Source organism: Athene noctua, chromosome 9, assembly GCF_965140245.1.
Source record: "Athene noctua chromosome 9, bAthNoc1.hap1.1, whole genome shotgun sequence".
Lineage (NCBI taxonomy): Eukaryota > Metazoa > Chordata > Aves > Strigiformes > Strigidae > Athene > Athene noctua.
In genome coordinates, this window is record NC_134045.1 from 1,725,954 (window position 1) to 1,743,850 (window position 17,897).

Consider the following 17,897-nt stretch of genomic DNA (forward strand, 5'->3'; position numbering starts at 1 on the left):
CCCTGCTCGCCCTGGGCGGCCACAGGCAGCTGCCAGGTTTCGGAGGTGGCCGCAGGGCCAAGGCGAGCCTGTCCCTGTCCTCGGGGCAGCTGTGACAAAACTCATCCCGAAAAATGTGGTAATCCTGCATCCCCCAGGCCCGGCATTTGCACCCCAGCAAGAGGTACAGCGACACCGCCATTTTGTCCTTGCCGGCACCCCCAGTTCCCACGTGGGTGCCCGTGGGAGTAGTTCCCATAATGGTGGTTTTTGGGTGCTCCCCTCAGTGGATTCTCCAGTGCCTAAGGTGAGGTGGAGATTTTTCCGAAGCAGGAGCCCACAACCAACCGCTGTCCCACATTGTACCCCCTTGATTTTGTAGCCAGCCGGTGGGTTGTGACCTTGTTGGGGGCGGGGGGGGGGTAAACCAGGCTCAAACCCCTGCGGTTCCACCCTCAAATACCATAACTCATTACAATAAAGTGCCCAGCACCTTGCTGCTGCCTGCCAGCTGCCTGCCTGTGTGCAGGCAGGGCTGAATCCCCCCCCAGGAACTCACCCAGCCTTTTTCTTCCCCCCCCCGCCCCAGGCAGGTGCTGGCCCATTTCCACTGCGTGTCCTGCGGCATGCTGGTGCCTGGCCCGTGAGTAGCGCCTGGCGATTTGGAGGAGAGATGGGTGCTGGTGGTGCCCCGCTGTGCCCGGCACGGGGGTTAGGGTGTCTGCCTGGGGGGTGCAGCCCTCCTGAGCCCCTCCCTGAGGGCAGCGGGATGCGAATGGGGTACAAGCCTGTGGGTTTTGGGGCACTGCCCCGAGCTGGGCTGGGTTGTGTGTCCCCTGTCACTCACCCACGGCTCCTGCCCTCCCCAGGCACATCGTGGCCATCCCGTACATGCCACCGCTGCCCCCCAACCTTGCCGGGCGCTCCCATACTGTCCCTGAGGTCGAGCAAACACCACAGCACAGCCACAGGTAGGAGACGTGGACACCCGGCCCCTGGGGTGCAGGTTGGCCCTGCCCTGGCGAGGGAGAGCTCTTCCCAGGGTGGGTGTGAAGGGATGCAGGGGGGGCCTGGGCAGGGCAGGGGAGTGCTGCAGAGGGGTCAGCTGTGCTTGTCCCAGGTCTGTGGGGTTTTACAGCCCTTCCTGCGCTGCCCTGTCTAGCCCAGGTCTGTGTCTCGGTGCTGAAGCCACATGTGATGAGTTTCAGCTTGTCTTCAGGCTTGGTGGGGGAGTCAGCTGCCTCCTGTGAAACAACTCGCCGAAATTAAGCACTGCAGCTGGGACAGCCCAGCTCCTGCCTCCTGATGTCCCTGGCGTAGGGTGCAGGGACCTGCCGTGGCCATGACCAGCTTACCAGGGCCATGGGAAAGAGCAGATCCAGCATGGCTGGATGGGTGTGGGTCTCCTTCAGCAGTCGGAGGGGACCCGGGAGGGACATACCCCACTGGGGAGCACCCGCGGCCCCCTCCCCGGCGTAGTAGGGTGACGCACGGGGTGCCACAGTGCTGGGCACTCAGCATCCCTGTGCTCTGTCCCACAGGGTGCGGGCGGCTGAGTGTGGGTACCCCAGCCGTGCCACAGCGCTGCGGGGGCCGGCACACCCTCACCCACCCGCTGCAGCGCTGCCCGCGCCCCCAGCCCCTCCCGCCCGGCGCCCTGCGGCCGCTCCAGCCCCAAACCCTGCTCCCCATCAAGGTAGGGATGACGGACGTAGGGATACGGCGGGGCGAGCGCGGCTGGGAGGGTGATGCTGAGCATCTGGGGTGGGTGGGTGGGGAATGATGTGTGATTCATTTTCCTCAGGGAGAGCTGGGGGGGGTTGCCTGGGGATGCAGATTTGGGCGCTGTGTTTCAGCCAGCCCCCTCTCTCCTTCCCAGCATGACGAGATGGAGCTGTTGGGCCAGGATGGCCACATCTACAGGGGCTGGCCACATCTACAGGGGCCGGCGGGGCGGGCAGCTGCCTGTGCTCGTGGGCAAGGAGGGTACGGCTGGGCCACGCTCAAGGAGAGGATCCGGCGGGGGTGAAGGGGGCAGTGGCGTGGGCAGGGTGCCCAGTTTTCCCTCCACACATGTTCCCCCTGGCTCCCCCCAGCCCAGCTCCCTCTGCTCCTGTGCAGGTTTAACCCCTGCCGGGGTCGGAGAGCACGTTGCCGTTGCCACTCCCCCACCCGCGGCCGGTCGGGCTGGAAGTTAGGCACAGACCCGGGTAAAGTAACAAGGAGTTTAATACAACAGAGCGATAGAACAATCTGAACAGCAGCACTAACAGTGATAGTAACAAGAAACAGCAATAACAGTGAGCAAGATAAAGGATATACAGAGAAATACCGGTAGCTGGTTTACGGACAATGATTCCCGCCACCGAGCCCGCCAAAGAGCAAGGTGAAAAGGTTCTGCCCCTGGACCTGACGCCAGCATGGTGTGAATAACCCGGCTGGAGATCCCTTCCCCCTCTCTCTTTGCTGGGAAGCTTAACCCTATCCTAGCTGAACCAGGACAGCTCCCTCCTGCCAAACCTCCCCAGGGCCAAGCCCAAGCTGTCCCCGAGGCAGCGGGACACCAGGGACACCGGCCGCCTGCTCTCCCGGCCCCAGAGTGCTGTGTCCTCGCTCAGCCAGCCGGGTACAGCCCTGCCAGGGCACCGGGGTGGGGGGAGAGGACACCCTGCTGTGTCCCAGTGGGTGGGGGAAAGCAGGGTGGGATGGGGGTTTGGGGTGGGGTGGAAGGAGGATGGAGGGGGAGGACTGGGAGACGGGTCACCAGATCCCCATGTTGGAGCCAGAGCAAGGTGGGGGGATGTGGCAGGGTGGTCCTGGCCGCTCTGGGACAACAGCCTGTTTGCTTCAGGGTGGGGACCAGGACCCTGTTTCTGGGTGTCTCTGGCCGGGCAGGTGCGCACGGGTGGTGCCTGCCCCAGGGGCTGCAGGGGAGCTAACCCCTACCCCTCGCCCCCAGGCACCCCCGCCTCGCCAGAGACCAGGCCAGCCTCCTCCCACGGCCACCTCTCCCAGGCACGGGGGCTCCTCCCGCCCCTCCGGCCCTTGTGGGACAGATCCAGCACCCCGGAAGCCAGGCAGGACTGGGGGTCCCCGGCCGAACCCCCACCACCTCGGCCACCGAGCAGGCGAGCAAGCATCTCCGGCCAGCAGCAATAAAGGGCGATGGGCAGCCAAGCACCTGCGTGGCCTGAGTGGGGTGGCCCTGGGCCGGGATCTTCCCTTCATGCATAAGGAGGGGTCGCAGCATCCCTTGTCCTGCAGCCACAGGAGGCCAGAGGAGCTGAAACCAGCCCCTGTCCAACCCCCATCCCGGCGACTGTGCCACACTCCCCCTGACACCCCCTGGCCTCCATGAACCCCTTTTTGGCCCTGATAGCCCCTGGCAGGGAGCTCGTGGCCCCCAAAAGGGTCTGGGGGAGCCCACACTAAAGCAGGAGGAGGATTACGCTCCGTTGCTGCTGAAGGTGGTGGGAGATGGGGACTGTGGTTGGATACGGTGACCACAGTGGGAGATGGGCGCCGCGGTGGGAAGGGTGGCAGCAGGACAGGGCTTCACGCCAAAAGCCAATCCCACCCCAAGCCCGCTGGTTTGCTATTCTTATCCTGCGGGATGAGCATCACTGAGCAGGTTTCCTTATCTGCCCATGGGTTGTCACCCCCTTGTCCCTCTTCCAATGCTGCCATTGATGGAAGGAGGAAGGCACTGACCCCACTGCTGCCGGGCTCGGGGCAGCTGATGATTCCCACCTCCGGAGTGAAGCACCATAACCCCTCTCTGCCCCCAGCCCTGGGGACACACATCCCCTCCTTTCTCTCCTGCCACCCCCATTGCTTGGGGCTACTTTTCCCCAGCCCCTTTCTGCCACCCCTCACCATCAGATGGGAGAAAGGCCCATGGCATGCTGAGACCTGGCATAAGTCATGTCACAAATGGAGAGGTACCGGGCAGGGAAACTGCAGTCCCTGGAAGCAACATGGTGGGGGAACCTGGGGGTGTCACAGCTGGGGACATATGGCTGTGTGGATGGGGGAGCCGGGGCTGTCCCAGCACAAAGTGTAAAGTGCCGGGGACAGCCCCAACTCCCCCATGCACACACGCAGTGACATGGCGGGGGGAGGACAGACACCAAGCGGGTGGCACCTCTCAGGTGAGTGGGAGGGTGGGAAACCCTGAGGGGAACCCCAGAGGCAGCCTGGGGGGACCCAGGCACCCGGGGAGCATCCCCTCACCCCGCCATGGTGTGTGCTGGGGGCTGCCCTGTGGAAAAACTGCTCCCCTACTTCTCCCTAAATTCGGGCGAGGAAGCACCCAGACCTCCCCCCAACAATGGCAGACCCCATCCCTGCCCACCCCACTGCAGTCTCCAGGCACCTGAGCCCCCCACCCCCGGCCGGGGATGTTTCCCCTGGGGGGTTTGGTTTTTCAGGGGAAAACTAGGTGCTAAATACCTGCTTTGGGTGCCCAGGTGGTTCCATCAGGATCTGGGATTCCCTCAGTGCCACCTCCAGTGGGATAACTGGGAGCACTCAGAGCAAACTGGTGGGCACTAGAGTAGAGCCAGCAAAGGACCATCCCGCACCCCAGGAGGGGGGGTCAGGCATTGATGGGCTTAAAAACGCATTTGCAGGATTTGGCCCAGCTGGGGCTGAGCCCTTTGCTGCGTGCACGTGTGTGTGTCTGTGTGTCCCCCAGCTCAGCCCCTCTCCCACCCACTGTCCCATTCGCTGCCGCTGGGACCCCGCTGTGCCCTATAAACACCCCCCACCCCCCCACATGAGCACCCAGCCCCATGTCCCTTTTTGGGTGCTGCCTGTGCTGCTGGAGCAGGAGAGTAGCCCCCGCTGGGGCATTTTTTTTCCTTTTTTCTTCTGAGGTTGGGCCATGTTGGGGGTCTCCCCATTCCCTGGGGGATGATTTGCGGCTGTGCCTTGAGCCCCCCCCCCAGCCCTTGCTGCCATCTCCGGAGCTGCTGCATTCCCATTCTCGTTTTTTGGGGTTTTTTTACCCCAGTCGCTTGGTGTGTGTGCAGTGTGGCGATGGGGGAGGTGCCGTGTTCTTACTCAATTTTAATCCCGTTTGGATACTTCAGCACAAACCCGGAGCTGCTGTGTTGTTTGGAGCCGTTAGAAGGGGGGTGGAGGTCGGGGCCTGGGGCTGGGCAGCGCCTGGGCCCGGGGAGGGGGGGAAGGAGTTGGTGGCCAGCGAGCCCCCACCCATGTCCTCGGGCCGTGGGGGACACTGGAAAAAGATCATGCTCACCTCCCTCCCCCCAAGCAGGGTTTGCCTAAAGGCCTGGCAGCCCTCCTATGGCAGGGGTCCCTGCAGGGCTGAGGCCTGGGGGGCTCATCACATGGCTGGGTGATGGGGCTGGGGAGGGGGGTGGGTTGCAAACGGCAGTGTTTTGTGAGGGTGCAGGATGGGGGCTTGGCCACACCCCAGGACATGGGGGTCCTTGCTGTGCTCACATGGCCCCCCCCGTGGCTCCGGGGTCTCCCCTTCCCTCCGCCCCTCTTTGGGGAGGGCAGCGGTGGCGGTGCAGGCAGGGTGCGGGCAGGGTGCGGGCAGGGTGTGGGCAGGGTGCAGGCAGCACAAGGGACTTGGCGCAGCCTCCTGGGGGGGGGCCTGTCCCCACTGGTAATGCTGCGGCTTGGGGGGGTGCTCAAGCCCATTCTCAGTCCCAGGGATGTTCTCCCAGCAAAGAGAAAAGGCAGGGACAGCTGGTGTTAAATAAGTGATTTTTTTTAAAAATTATTTTTAAATTAATAAAAAACCTTCAACCTGTTGTTTTGTTGTTGTTTTTGGGTTTGGTTTTTTTTTTTTTTTAGCAAGATTGATTTGAAAACTAAAAAATCCTCCCTCCAGCTCCCCCCTCTCTGGGGAAGGGCCATGAATGGCAGTTGCAGGGACAGGGTGGGGGCATCACCTTGATAAATCCCCCTATGCCCTGGGGGTGCCAAGGGAGGGAGGATGGGGTTGGGGGGGGGTCCGGGGGGTTCTGTGTAAGAAGCCGGGGAAGAGAAGAGGCATGTTTGCTCTGGGTGCTGCAACAAGTGTCCAGGAAATCCAGAGCCAGGGATGGGGGGACCAGCGGCTCCGTGCCCGTGGCCATGATCTGGGGTGCCAACAGTTGCCTCCATCCGTTTATTTTTTTATTTGCTCCCCCCCCCCCCCCGCCCTCTTCCTTCTCCTGCCCTGCTGCAGGGATGCTGGGATGGGGAGCCACAGGGAAACCCCCCCCCCCACCCAGCAGCCACCTCCGTGCTGCTGCTCCTTCTCTCTGGATTTATATACATTAGATATATTTATATATTATAGTTCTATATTTTTTAAAAAAATGGGGGGAGAAAAGACCAGCTAGTGACTCTTGCAGAGGCTCTCGTGTGCTGGTGCCCTCCCCGGCAGCGTGTGTCATCCCCCCCCACTTAGGCCAGGTAACTGTTCCAAAATGCTGGATGTTCCTCTTTGCTTCAGTGGTTAGATCAGCGCAGATTATCACCTCATGACGCGGGCATGCCCTTCACTGTGTCATTTCCATGCTGGAGTTTTTGTACTGCGTTCCCTGTATAAACCAGCACCTCTGGCAGGCGAGACGTTTGGCTTATGGACAGCAAGTCCCGGGCCCATATCAGAGGCTGGTTGCTGTTTGGTTCAAGTCTGAAGACTGTGTTATGTCTGGACACTCTCGGTGCATCCTAGTTCATCTCTCTGTTACTTTTTATAGTGCTGCTGGAAGTTTTTCAGGATAAAGGACAAAGGCTGCTACACATGTAGTTTTTCTACGAACCATGTCAGTGCAAAAGTAGAGTCAGGATTTTTGTGATGGCTACTCACGGGCTCCTGTCAGCAGATGCCCCCCGTCTCATAGAGGAATCCTCCATCGATGAGGTGCATCTGCTTTCTGGGCTGCTGGGGAAGGGCTGGCTCTGGTAACTGGGTTGATTTAAGGCACCAAAACCCACAAACTGATGTTCTTCCCCTGCCTCGTAGCTCATCTCTGAAATGACTGGTTTCAGCAGATGCTTTCAGTTAGCTGGTTCTTCACTGGGAAAAAAAAAAAAAAAGCGTGTGTGATTAATACGTGTTCAGATCATGCTTCTCTGTGTATATTTTCTCCTTAATGCACAGATATTAGTCATCCCTGCCTGGACACTTCCCTTCCCACAGCTGAGTGCATGTGATCGCTTTCTCACTGCACAGACCTTCTACCCGCCCCTCTCCCCCAGCTGATGACGCGCTGTTGGATACCTGTTCCGATCCGATATCGGGGCGGGTTCTTAAACAATCCCGAGAGCGAGATTAAGACACAAACGAGGTCAGATGCTGAATAACCTTATGAACTTTATTTCTATAACAACTAATAAGAGCGATAGGACAGAGAGGAAAAGCAAGGAAAAGGTCGGAGTCCCTAAGCAAGAACATGGTAGAGGCGCAACTAATTACCGCCACCACGACTGGGGATCCGGCGATGTTCTGTCGGTCCGATGATGCTCCACATTCCTGGCTCCGAGTTGGTTCCCCTCTTCTAGTTGGTTCCCATCTTCTGGTTGGTTTCCCTCTCTCAAGGAGTACACAGTCTGTCTTTTTTATAGTCCCCGTCCCCCCAGTTTGTCCGCCCATTTCCACGGGGCTCATTGTTGTAGGTGCCACCCCGTGGTCCTCCGTGCGCGCATGCCTGTGTGTCCATGGTGGTCGTGCTGGCGAGGGGCCGATCTGTCTCGCCGCGGTTTCCCCTCCACCCGGCTCACGCGCTCACGCGTAGGCGCAGCTCGATAGATGACTGCTGACGTCCTTGTCTAGGGTGGATGTGGTTTTTGTCGGGGACTCTGTGTTTCCTTCAAGATGTGCTCCTTTATGCTGAGTCAGGAAGTGGTCGTCGTGGAGACAGCGATGTTGAGACATACTAAAAGTCCAAAAAGTTCCTTACATCGCCCCGTGGCTCAACATCGCTGTCTTCGTGATGGTGTGAAAGATAACAGTACAGAAAGAGGAGAGAGAAAAGCTAGAAAAGTGCGCAATACAACAACAAATTTTTTTTTTTTGATAAACATTTTTAAACACTGTTCTTAACAACAATAGACAAACATCTTTTAACACTATTTTTAACAATAAACATTTTTTAGTCTAACAAGTATGTATTTTTATCAATATTTTTAACAGTGAACATTTTTATCTAACAAACATATATTTTTAACAATACTTAAATATTTTTATCTAACAATTTTAACATATTGAAACCAATTAACATTATAAAACTAGAACATCTTATAAACTAATTTTAAGGCTCTGAATCCGCAGAGGGATGCAGCGACATTCTCCATGGAAAGCACTTACAGGGACAAAACAGAAGTATGACAATAATAAGCAAGATAATAGCCAGCAAGACAGAAAGGGCAACATGAATTAAAAGTAATGCTAAAAAGCAATCCATCGCAAACAAAAAATACCACAAAATGTTCAGGGCCCTGCAAGTGCACGTGGTCTGCTGCTCCGGTCTGCTAGAATCAGGATCAGTATGCGCAGAGGGAAAAAGGGCTTTCCTTATCCCAAAGCGCATGCGTCATCCGAGCCTGGAAAATTCTATTTTAAATTTAAACCAAAAGAAATAAACAATACTATTATTTCTAACATTATTAAAACTAATTAACTTTATAAAACAAAGACATCTTACAAACTAGACTCGAGATTCAAGAAGATCATCAAAAGAGCACAAAGGCAGTTGAGATTCGGGTAAAGCGGCGGAAGAACGTGATGGTTGGGGTTCAGGAACAGCGGCAGGAGAAGACGATTGAGGAGGAGATGCAGGGGAATCAGCAGAGGAATGCAGTGGTTGTTGCTTGGGTGAAGTGGTAGAGGAAGACGAAGATAGTTTACAAAAATCACATTTGCAACGGCAAAAAAGAAACATTAAATAACAAACAAGGCAATAGCCGATAAAACGAGGATTAAAGCTAATGCAGAAATGCAATCCATATCCATCGTTGCTATAGATTGTAAAAAATTATGGAGCTGCAAAATGGTGGTCTAGTTCGCCTGAGTTGGGGGTCTGTCTACGCAGCAAGAAAATGGATTTCCACGCCCCCAGCCCAGAGCGCATGTGTTGTTTAGGCCTACATAAGGTTTAAATGATTGATACAGCGGTAGACTTTGATTGGCAAACAGCACGAATCTGTTTTACACCATCAGGTGAGGCAGTAGATGTAAATTGCATGTTGGATACATGTTTGATTAACTGAACAAAGCAAGGAATGATACAGGACAAAAACACCAAGGCAGCAAATGCACATAACAGATAAAATAAAAGCTGTTTTACCCATGGTGCTCCGGGTAACCAAGACCATAAATCACCATTCCAGCCATTCCATGTTTGCGCAGGGACATGGGCCCGTTTCACTATGGATCGGCTGCTGAAATGACTCTGCAGGCACAGATGTGGCCAGAGGACTGTAAGGAGGCTGGGGAGGGGCCGGGTGGCTGTGGGTGCTCTGGGGTCTCTGTGGGCTGGGCATCCTGCTATGTTGCTTCTGCTATTGCTTCAGGGCCGTCCCCTGCAGTTCCGTTCATCCCATGCATGCCAGACCAGCTCTGGACTGCACAGGTTGCCAGAACAGCCCAGCCACCTGCCCTGTTGCAAGTAGCTACTAATCTTTTTCATGTTACTGTTCCACAGCAAAATCCAGCACAAATATGCTGTACTGTAGGCAGCTTCTGCAAAATCTTGAAATAAAAGTAGCATTTATGATGGGAAAGACTAACTGAAGCAGTTACATTTGCCCATGCTATTTTTTTTATACTACTTGTAAGAAGAGAAATATCTTTCAGGTTTTATCTCTTTCTTTTCCCTATCCCTGTCTCTTCTTCAAAAATTACTTTTCTGCGATAAAAGCTGGACACAGATCCATCTTTGGAAGAGTGGTGGGAGGTAGCATAGGCTGGGGTTGGGTCAATTTATTGCTCAGGCTTTTAAGCGAAACTGGAGGAAATTGTGAAACCAAGGTTGCAAGGAGAGGCGAGCAATATATTATTTCCTTTTCCTTTCAGATTACCAGTTCAGCTGGAGGACAAAAACACATGTTGAACAAAAAAACCAGTGACTTAGTTTTTAATTATTTCAGATAATCCTTCCTCTGCATGTGAAGGTAAAATAAAATGCCAATGACTCTTCTGTGTTAAAAAAAAAAATAAAAATCTTTTCACTTTTTGTTCAACATTCTCTTGTTTGTTTGTTGTGGTTTCCCAAGGCTGTTACGCATTAGCAGTATCTGCCTTGTGCAAGTGCTTGCGGATCCTGCTGTTAGGCCACACCTCTGTGGGACTGGAAGGCCAGCTCTGGTGGCAGAGAGATGCATTTTCCATGTGTTCAAGTGATTCCAGAGATAGGGCTTGAAGAATGATGGGGGATTGGAGCTGTAAAGCGTTTGAACTTTGAGGATGCGAATTAAAAGTGACAATGAATGTTTAGAACATCAGAACCCCTTGAGGGTTGCATGGGTTAAAGTAATATCGGGTATTTACTTTCAGACAACTTATGTAACAGGTTTTGTCAAGTTCAATGTTCATTATCTTATTATGAGAGCAGCTTATGGAGGAGGGAAGAGATGCCGTTTATGCATCCTTCGGCTTCCCAACCTTGGCATGCAAGCTTAAATCTTGGAACTACTCATATAAACAAGTTTAAGTGCATATTCATTGTTTGAAGACTTTGGGAAAAAATACTGGAAGTTTTCTGGGGAGTAGAGAAGCTGTGACTCTTACTTAAAGAAGAAAAAACACACAAAGCCCCCTCCAACTCTTAGATATTTGGGGTAGATAGTCAATGACAGGCAGAACAGGTTCAAGTCCTGGAAAAGTTAATGGGAACTGGATGCTTCATTCTTTTTACCCCCATAATTACTTCTTGCAAACCAGTTATCTATCAAAATGAGTTGCATTTGGATGAGTAGGTCCCAAAAGTCCCTGAAGCGGTTCTAAAAATCTTCTCTCCCTTGCATGCTGTCCCCTCCCTCCTTAATTTTTTAGGGGGCAGAGACCATTACAGCCTGCAGCTGATGTATAAATACAGTTTCTTTGCCAGCTTTAAAATACTGGGCACTTCTGGTGAAAGAAGCAGCAAAGCAGATGGCAAGTGAATTTGAAGCTTAGAAACTGTATCCTTGAGTATTTCATGATCACACCGTCTGGATTATCATTTGCCTACCTGGCTTTAGAACTCAGCATGCCTTCGGCAGAAGGTAGCTTTGGGTTGAGGAGAAATTGTCAAAAGCATTATAGAAAAGTCTACTGTTGCTCTAAACTTCTGCTCACAAGCTGAACTGTGATTTCAGCGTAGCGCGCTACTGCTTCCACTGGTGTTTGTGGGAGCAGGATCAAAGGCAGGTGATTCATCACATCTTGAGAGAGACTCCTGTGCTCACATCTGATAGACTGGTGGATGAAGAGACCACCCTTCTGACATCTAACCAGTGGTTCCTGCTGTTCCTTTGCCTCCCTGCTCTCTGTGCTGGTAGACCTATGGGACATGACCCTGACTGACTACTCTTCTCCCCCACATTTTCTAGCAGCTGTTCTTAGCACGGATCACTTCCCTGTTGTGACAAAGCACAACTGTAGGAGGTGGTAAGCTCTGGCACAGAGGTGGAAAAGACCCATGGGAGCGGGAATACTTTGTGACCAAAGACCTCAGCTCTTCAGGTAATTTTTAATGGGCATCTTCCACCATGTGTAGACACTGGAAAGCAGCAGTATACATAGTTTGTGACTGTGTGACAATTATCTTCTGTTCTGGCTAAGCCACAGAGGGATCAGCTGGGAGTAACAGGCTGCTGGGCTAAGCACTGATGTGCTTGCCAGCCCAGCGCAGGTACGTGGTGAGTCTCTGCTGGCCAGGCAGTTGTGGGTGAGGTGGGGAGGTGGTGCCCACCATTGTCTCTCAGAGTGGTCCAATCCTTCATCTTACCAGGTGTCCACCTTCTGACCCTCTGCTTTTTGCTGAGGGTTTTATACCTTTTCTTGTTATTTTTGAGTCTTTAGGTGACTATTTCTGACTCCATAGTTTCTTTCCTTATTTTTTTTTTTCATTTACCTCTCTCGCTTACTTTAGTTTGTGCTCTATTTACAAGAAGTTTTTCTGACAGAAGTGAAGACAAGGTCACAGTCAAGCCTCAGGTCACATTTGGATGAACCTCAGAAGACTGGGTTATGAGTTACAGTTCCCTTCTTTGATGGTCTGATCTCTTTTGATCATGGATGCCATTGCCTTTTTTATTAGGGTCTGGTATCAAGCTGATACCACTTACACCTCTGCCTAGCAGGCTGCAGCAGAGTTTAGAGTCTTAATGGCAGTGCTGACATCAAAATCCAGTACTGTCACGTATGCAAACACCAGCCTAGTTAGTACCCCAGCTGGCTGCCATTCGTCTGGTGTTTCAGTGTCAATCTGTCACTGTTGAGGTTAAGTGGTCATTGCCTTGTAAGGAAAAAATCTAGGTGCAGCAGGAAAGAAGCATTGGGTCATTAGGATGATGGAGAATTATTCATCCCATGCTTCTTGTGTGTTGTTAACGATTTTATATCTGATTAACTCTCTGTATTTGCTGTGGCCTTTGGAGTGTCTAGCTATGTGAAACCACTGTTTAATTCCTAAAATTATTTCTTTACTATGCTTTCTTAGTAGATTCTTAGTATCAGCTTCTCACACCAGGAGAAGACACTACTGAACCTTTGACAAGTTTTCATCTCTGTAGAAATGGTTTTTGATGGGAAGTGTCTTTATGTCTGTCCTGGTTTCAGCTGGGATAGATAATTTTCTTCTTAGTAGCTGGTACAGTGCTGTGTTTTACATTTAGTGTGAGAATAACATTGATAACACACTGATGTTTTAGTTGTTGTTAAGTAGTGCTTATCCTAAGTTAAGGATTTTTCATTTTCCTGTGCTCTGCCAGCAAGCAGGTGCACAGGTGGAGAAGTGAGCGAGTGGCTGTGTGGTGCTTAGTTGCTGACTGGGGTTAAACCATGAAGTGCCTTTAGCAGAGGTCTGCTATGACCTTAAAATGTTTGTTCCTCTTCTTGTTTGTAGGCAGTGGACTAATGAGGGCTGTCCAGACTCATCCTGGATATGTCTTTTTCTCTTGGCAGAGCGCTCTGGTTTTAGTTAGAGTATGTACAATGATTGACTTATCTACCGATGTCTGAGTGCCATCTTCTGTCCCTAGTCACCATTCTGCAGGAAATGTGGCATCCCTAGTGTGGGAAGATCTGCGCCCTTTACATTATAACTCTGATATCAGGATGAGAAATTACCATGCCGCTGTTGTTGGATGTCAGGGCTGTGCCTGTGTGCTTCCCCAGTGTAATTAATGATTAATTCTCTGGGCAGGTCAGGAGCTCCCCAGCTGGTCTCTGCAGAGGTGAGATGGACTGATTTGTGACAGAGAACTGACTTGAGACAAGGTGATTGGCTGAACTTGTAGCTTCAAACCGTAGAGCTCTTGCAAGACATCGGAAGGCTCTGTGTTGTGCTTCTGAACACTGCTGTCCGCTCAAAGGTGATACACCACAGGTTTGGGGAGCTGAGTAGCTCTGCTGCATCGCTGCAGGGAGCTGCGCTGACGGGCCCGGATCGAGCATTGCCTCGTGTTTATTCCCCAGCTCCCACCGCCTGGTCAATTCAGTCAGCTCTTGCATGAGGGCACTGGTGGGCACCCCAGCCCAAGCAATCACGGTTTTTTCCTTTGATCATCAACATTTTCCAAACCCTGTTTTGCCCGTCTTTTCCACCACGAGTGAGGTCCGTGTCTCAGAGCAGCCCACATATCCTGTCCCCTTCAATACCCTTTCCCAGCCTGACCTTTCAAAGCCTGACCTCTGCCCTGGAGATGGTGGCTTTTCTCTACTGCCCTTTTCATTTCATACAGGTGGCACATCTGTGTGGTATGAATCTGCATGGAGTAGCTCAAAAGGTCCCTCTTTCCTTTAGTTTCACACTTGTGTGCTGCCATGAAAATAGGTCCTGCTTGTATAATCTTACTGTTAAGTCTGGCCCAGGTCAGACATCTGCATGTCTGATGATTTAAGAAACACTTTGTGTGTTGCATTCTGCCTGGAGAGGTGTTGCATCTGAGATGCCAAACACAAGCCTTTTGCAGCAGGTGCACACTGTGGATCCTGTTATTGATGGTTCCATTCCTTAAACACCTTATTCTCAAATTTTGACTCCTCACTGCAGTAGCGACCCTTCAGTATTCTCCGTTTCCGAGCTCTCTGAGCTGAACAAGTTGACTTGGAAACCAAGGAGTGCTTTGGGAGATGGGAGTGGGAGGTGCTGCCTGGCAAGGCGTTAGTAATGAGAAATGTTCATACTGCCATGAATCCGTGGCAGATGAGTGCGGACTGCTCCTTGTTGCATAATGGAGAACACCCCTGAAATTCAGAAGTCCGTGAGCACCCTGCAAATTGGGTGAAACAAGGGCAAATATATCTTGATGCTTGTCAGATAAATAACTTGGTCTGCTCACTTTACCATGTGCTTCTTTGCCCTGAGGAGCTGCTGGGTGGCCAGAGGGGGAACTGTGACTCTTCAACTCGACAGACCTGGTTCAAAGACATGGTAAGAAAATGCAGTAAATCCAGAACATAAGCCCTGAAGGTTAATCGCTTAAACACTAAGGAAAATGACTTTATCATTAGCCGTATAGGCTTGGTGACATACAGGTGAGTAGATACAGTTGCTATTTTTCATGAAGCGTATTCACTAGCCTGTGTATGTGTTATTTTACGGGTTATCCATGTGCTGTTGCACAAAAAACCCCATGATGATGTCATGACCAACTACAAACCTGTCGAATTTCCTGCGTCATGTTTCTTGCAGGGAGGAACAATCCCTCCTGTGCCTGCAGCCCAGCACCTCAGCCTTTCTTTACTCTTGTGGTCTCATGCATCGGAAGGAAGCAGGATCTCTGACCCCTTGGCCAGTTGCAGTAGGTGCCTGGAGTTGTGAAGGAGGAGAGGGGGGCTGTCCCAGGGCCAGCTTGTCCCACCCAACTTGGTGCCATCTGCAAACTGACTGAGGGGGCACTCGATCCCCTTGTCTAGGTCATCAATAAAGATGTTGAACGGGAGTGGCCCCAGCACCCAGCCCTGGGGGACACCACTCGTGACCAGCTGCCAACTGGATTTAACTCCCTTCACCACCACTCTTTGGGCCCGGCCAGCCAGACAGTTTTTTACCCAGCAAAGCGTGTGCCCATCCAGGCCTCGAGCAGCCAGTTTCGCCAGGAGAATGCTGTGGGAAACGGTGTCAAAGGCCTTTCTAAAGTCAAGGTAAACTACATCCACAGCCTTTCCCTCATCCAGTAAACAGGTGGTCCTGTTGTAGGAGGAGATCAGGTTTGTCAGCAGGACCTGCCTTTCATAAACCCATGCTGGCTGGGCCTGAGCATCTGGTTGTCCCCCATGTGTTGTGGATGGTGCTCAGGATGAGCTGCTCCACCAGCTTCCCGGGCACTGAAATGAAAGAACTGTGAAACTCTTCACATGAAACGTTAGGCTTTCATTGCATATCCTCCTCCTGTACCCTGTGCAGATTTTTATGCCTGGATGAGCTATGGTAAAATAGGAGATCCAGGACTGTATATTCCAGATGGAAGGCCCAGACCATCATGCCAGCTTACATGAGCTAAATTTGTGAATTTGGTGTAATGAGCTGCAGATACTCTGGTATCTGTTTTTCAGCCGAATGATGATTTCAGTCATTCGGTATAAGAACTGTAGTCATAGATTTTTTTAGGAATGAGAAAAATAGCTTCACCTCTTAGTCTCTCTTTGTCATTCAGTCCATAGTACATGGGTACAGGACAATATCAAAGCCGGGAATTTATGCAGTGATACATTCCCAGCGTATTCCTCTATCCTCCAGCAATTTGTGACGCAGACTTACTGAGCCCTGGCAGCAACTCCATATTTAGTAGCCTTTTCAGGACTGAAATTGTGCAGTCACTTTTTGAACCCACATAAAACATTATTATCAGTTACAGCTCATGGAAAGGATTTTAACAGCTAAACTATGTTTGAAAGAGTGTCGAATGTTCTTAGGTGCCTAGCCCTTACATACCTAAATACCTTTGGGAACCTGATTTTTGCTTCCCAAAGCCCTGGTGATCAAAGGCAGTGTCATGCATAACTTGGACAGGGAAGCCAAAACATGGACCTTCCCATCGCATCTCTCATCTTCAGTCCTTATTTAATCTTAATTGCAAAATCATTAGTTTCAGTATTACTGATACATTGTGTTCAAGGCTGTTTGGCACCTACCACACACCTCTGAAGTGCTGTTATTATTTAAGCTAACTGGCCACAATACACTGAACTGCAAAATAATTTTCCTGACTTCTGATCCCGATTGACTTCTGGGACAAAGAAGGACATGTTAGTGCTGCAAGCTCAGGCCTGGGGCTCTGTCCTCCTTCAGTAGCATTCTCCTAATCTTGCCTTCATATACCCTCGCATGTCCTCAGCACACAATACTTACTCCGTAACTCCACAGTAGTATTATGAATTTAATTAGCCACAATGTTTGCCAAGTGCTTTGAGAATGAACAGTGCAATATAAATTCCATGAGTTATTAATATTTCAGTTCTCTTTGTTGTGTTGTAGGATTCAAATGAAATCTTGCTGCCCCTGTGTGTTTCTAGAAAAAAAATCCCCCTACAGGTGCACACATCTCTTATACGTTTTGTTAGAAACTGATTAGACCTGGAGACATTATTTAGTCCTTCAATCAAGTAGTTAAGCTGAAAACAATTTTGAAAAGAGGTCTCTGCAAAGAAAGAGATTTGACAATACAGACACGTAAGTACTATATATAATACTATAGTCATCAAAATTTTATATTCTAACCTGTGGATGATATGGAATCAATTAAAGCAAACAAAAAGCTCTAATATGCAGAATTAAACATGGCTATTAAATATGCACTATTTTAACAGACTTCATTCTCTTTCATCCCCAGAGCTGGAAAACCTGTTTCAAAAACTGAAGACTTCCAGGATGAGAAATCTATCTACCTGCAAGAATATCTAATGGAATTGAACTGCCAGCCAGGTTACCCTCCTTTCTTTTAGGGTATTGACAGCATCCTCATCTACAGCTTAAAGCAAACCAGTGAGAGAATTTCCTCAACAAAAATATCCATAGTATAGTGGATAGTTTTGCAGGCAATGACTATAGTGTTAGTACATTTCTTAAATTAAATAACACAAGAGATAATTCCAATGTTTTCTGAAGTGTAGAAGGTGTGGTGGACCATATCTTCAATCATTGAGAGTCCGAAATTTCCAAATCCTGTAAAAGTCCCACTTGAAATACCAAGGAAATTGTATTCTTTGTTTATTTAGGGTCCTTTGAAACTCCCAGACTTCATCAACTCAGACATGACTCTTTGAAATAAATTGATTCCAATTCACTTGGTGTCTTAGGTGTTGTCCTTTGAAAGTGCATGATAGGGTCACAGATGAAGTAAAATGACTTTATAATGCATTGCAGAGGGAGAAAGTGGTGTGTATTTGCATTGATCCTTTCTAGTGCATTACTGAAGGATGTAGACTGAAGTACCAGTTTGTTGGGATTCTAGAGGGCTTTCTGCGAGAGAATGGCCATGTGAGCAATCCTGCGTGAGAACAAGACTGATAAGAGCCTCAGCCGAGCAAGAATGCGATAAGGATGTGACCCCGAATGAGGGGGGAGAAACTCGACGAGACAAACAACCCCCGGCAGGGGTTGGGACGGAAGAGGAGGTTCCACAGGGCAGGCAGCCTGGCACGGCTGATGTGGCACCTTTTATCCAATCATAAGAAGGTTTAAAGCGCGGGCTAAGTTACCTGTCCAGTCTTGAGGACTTGTACTGCATGTTACTCACGTGTG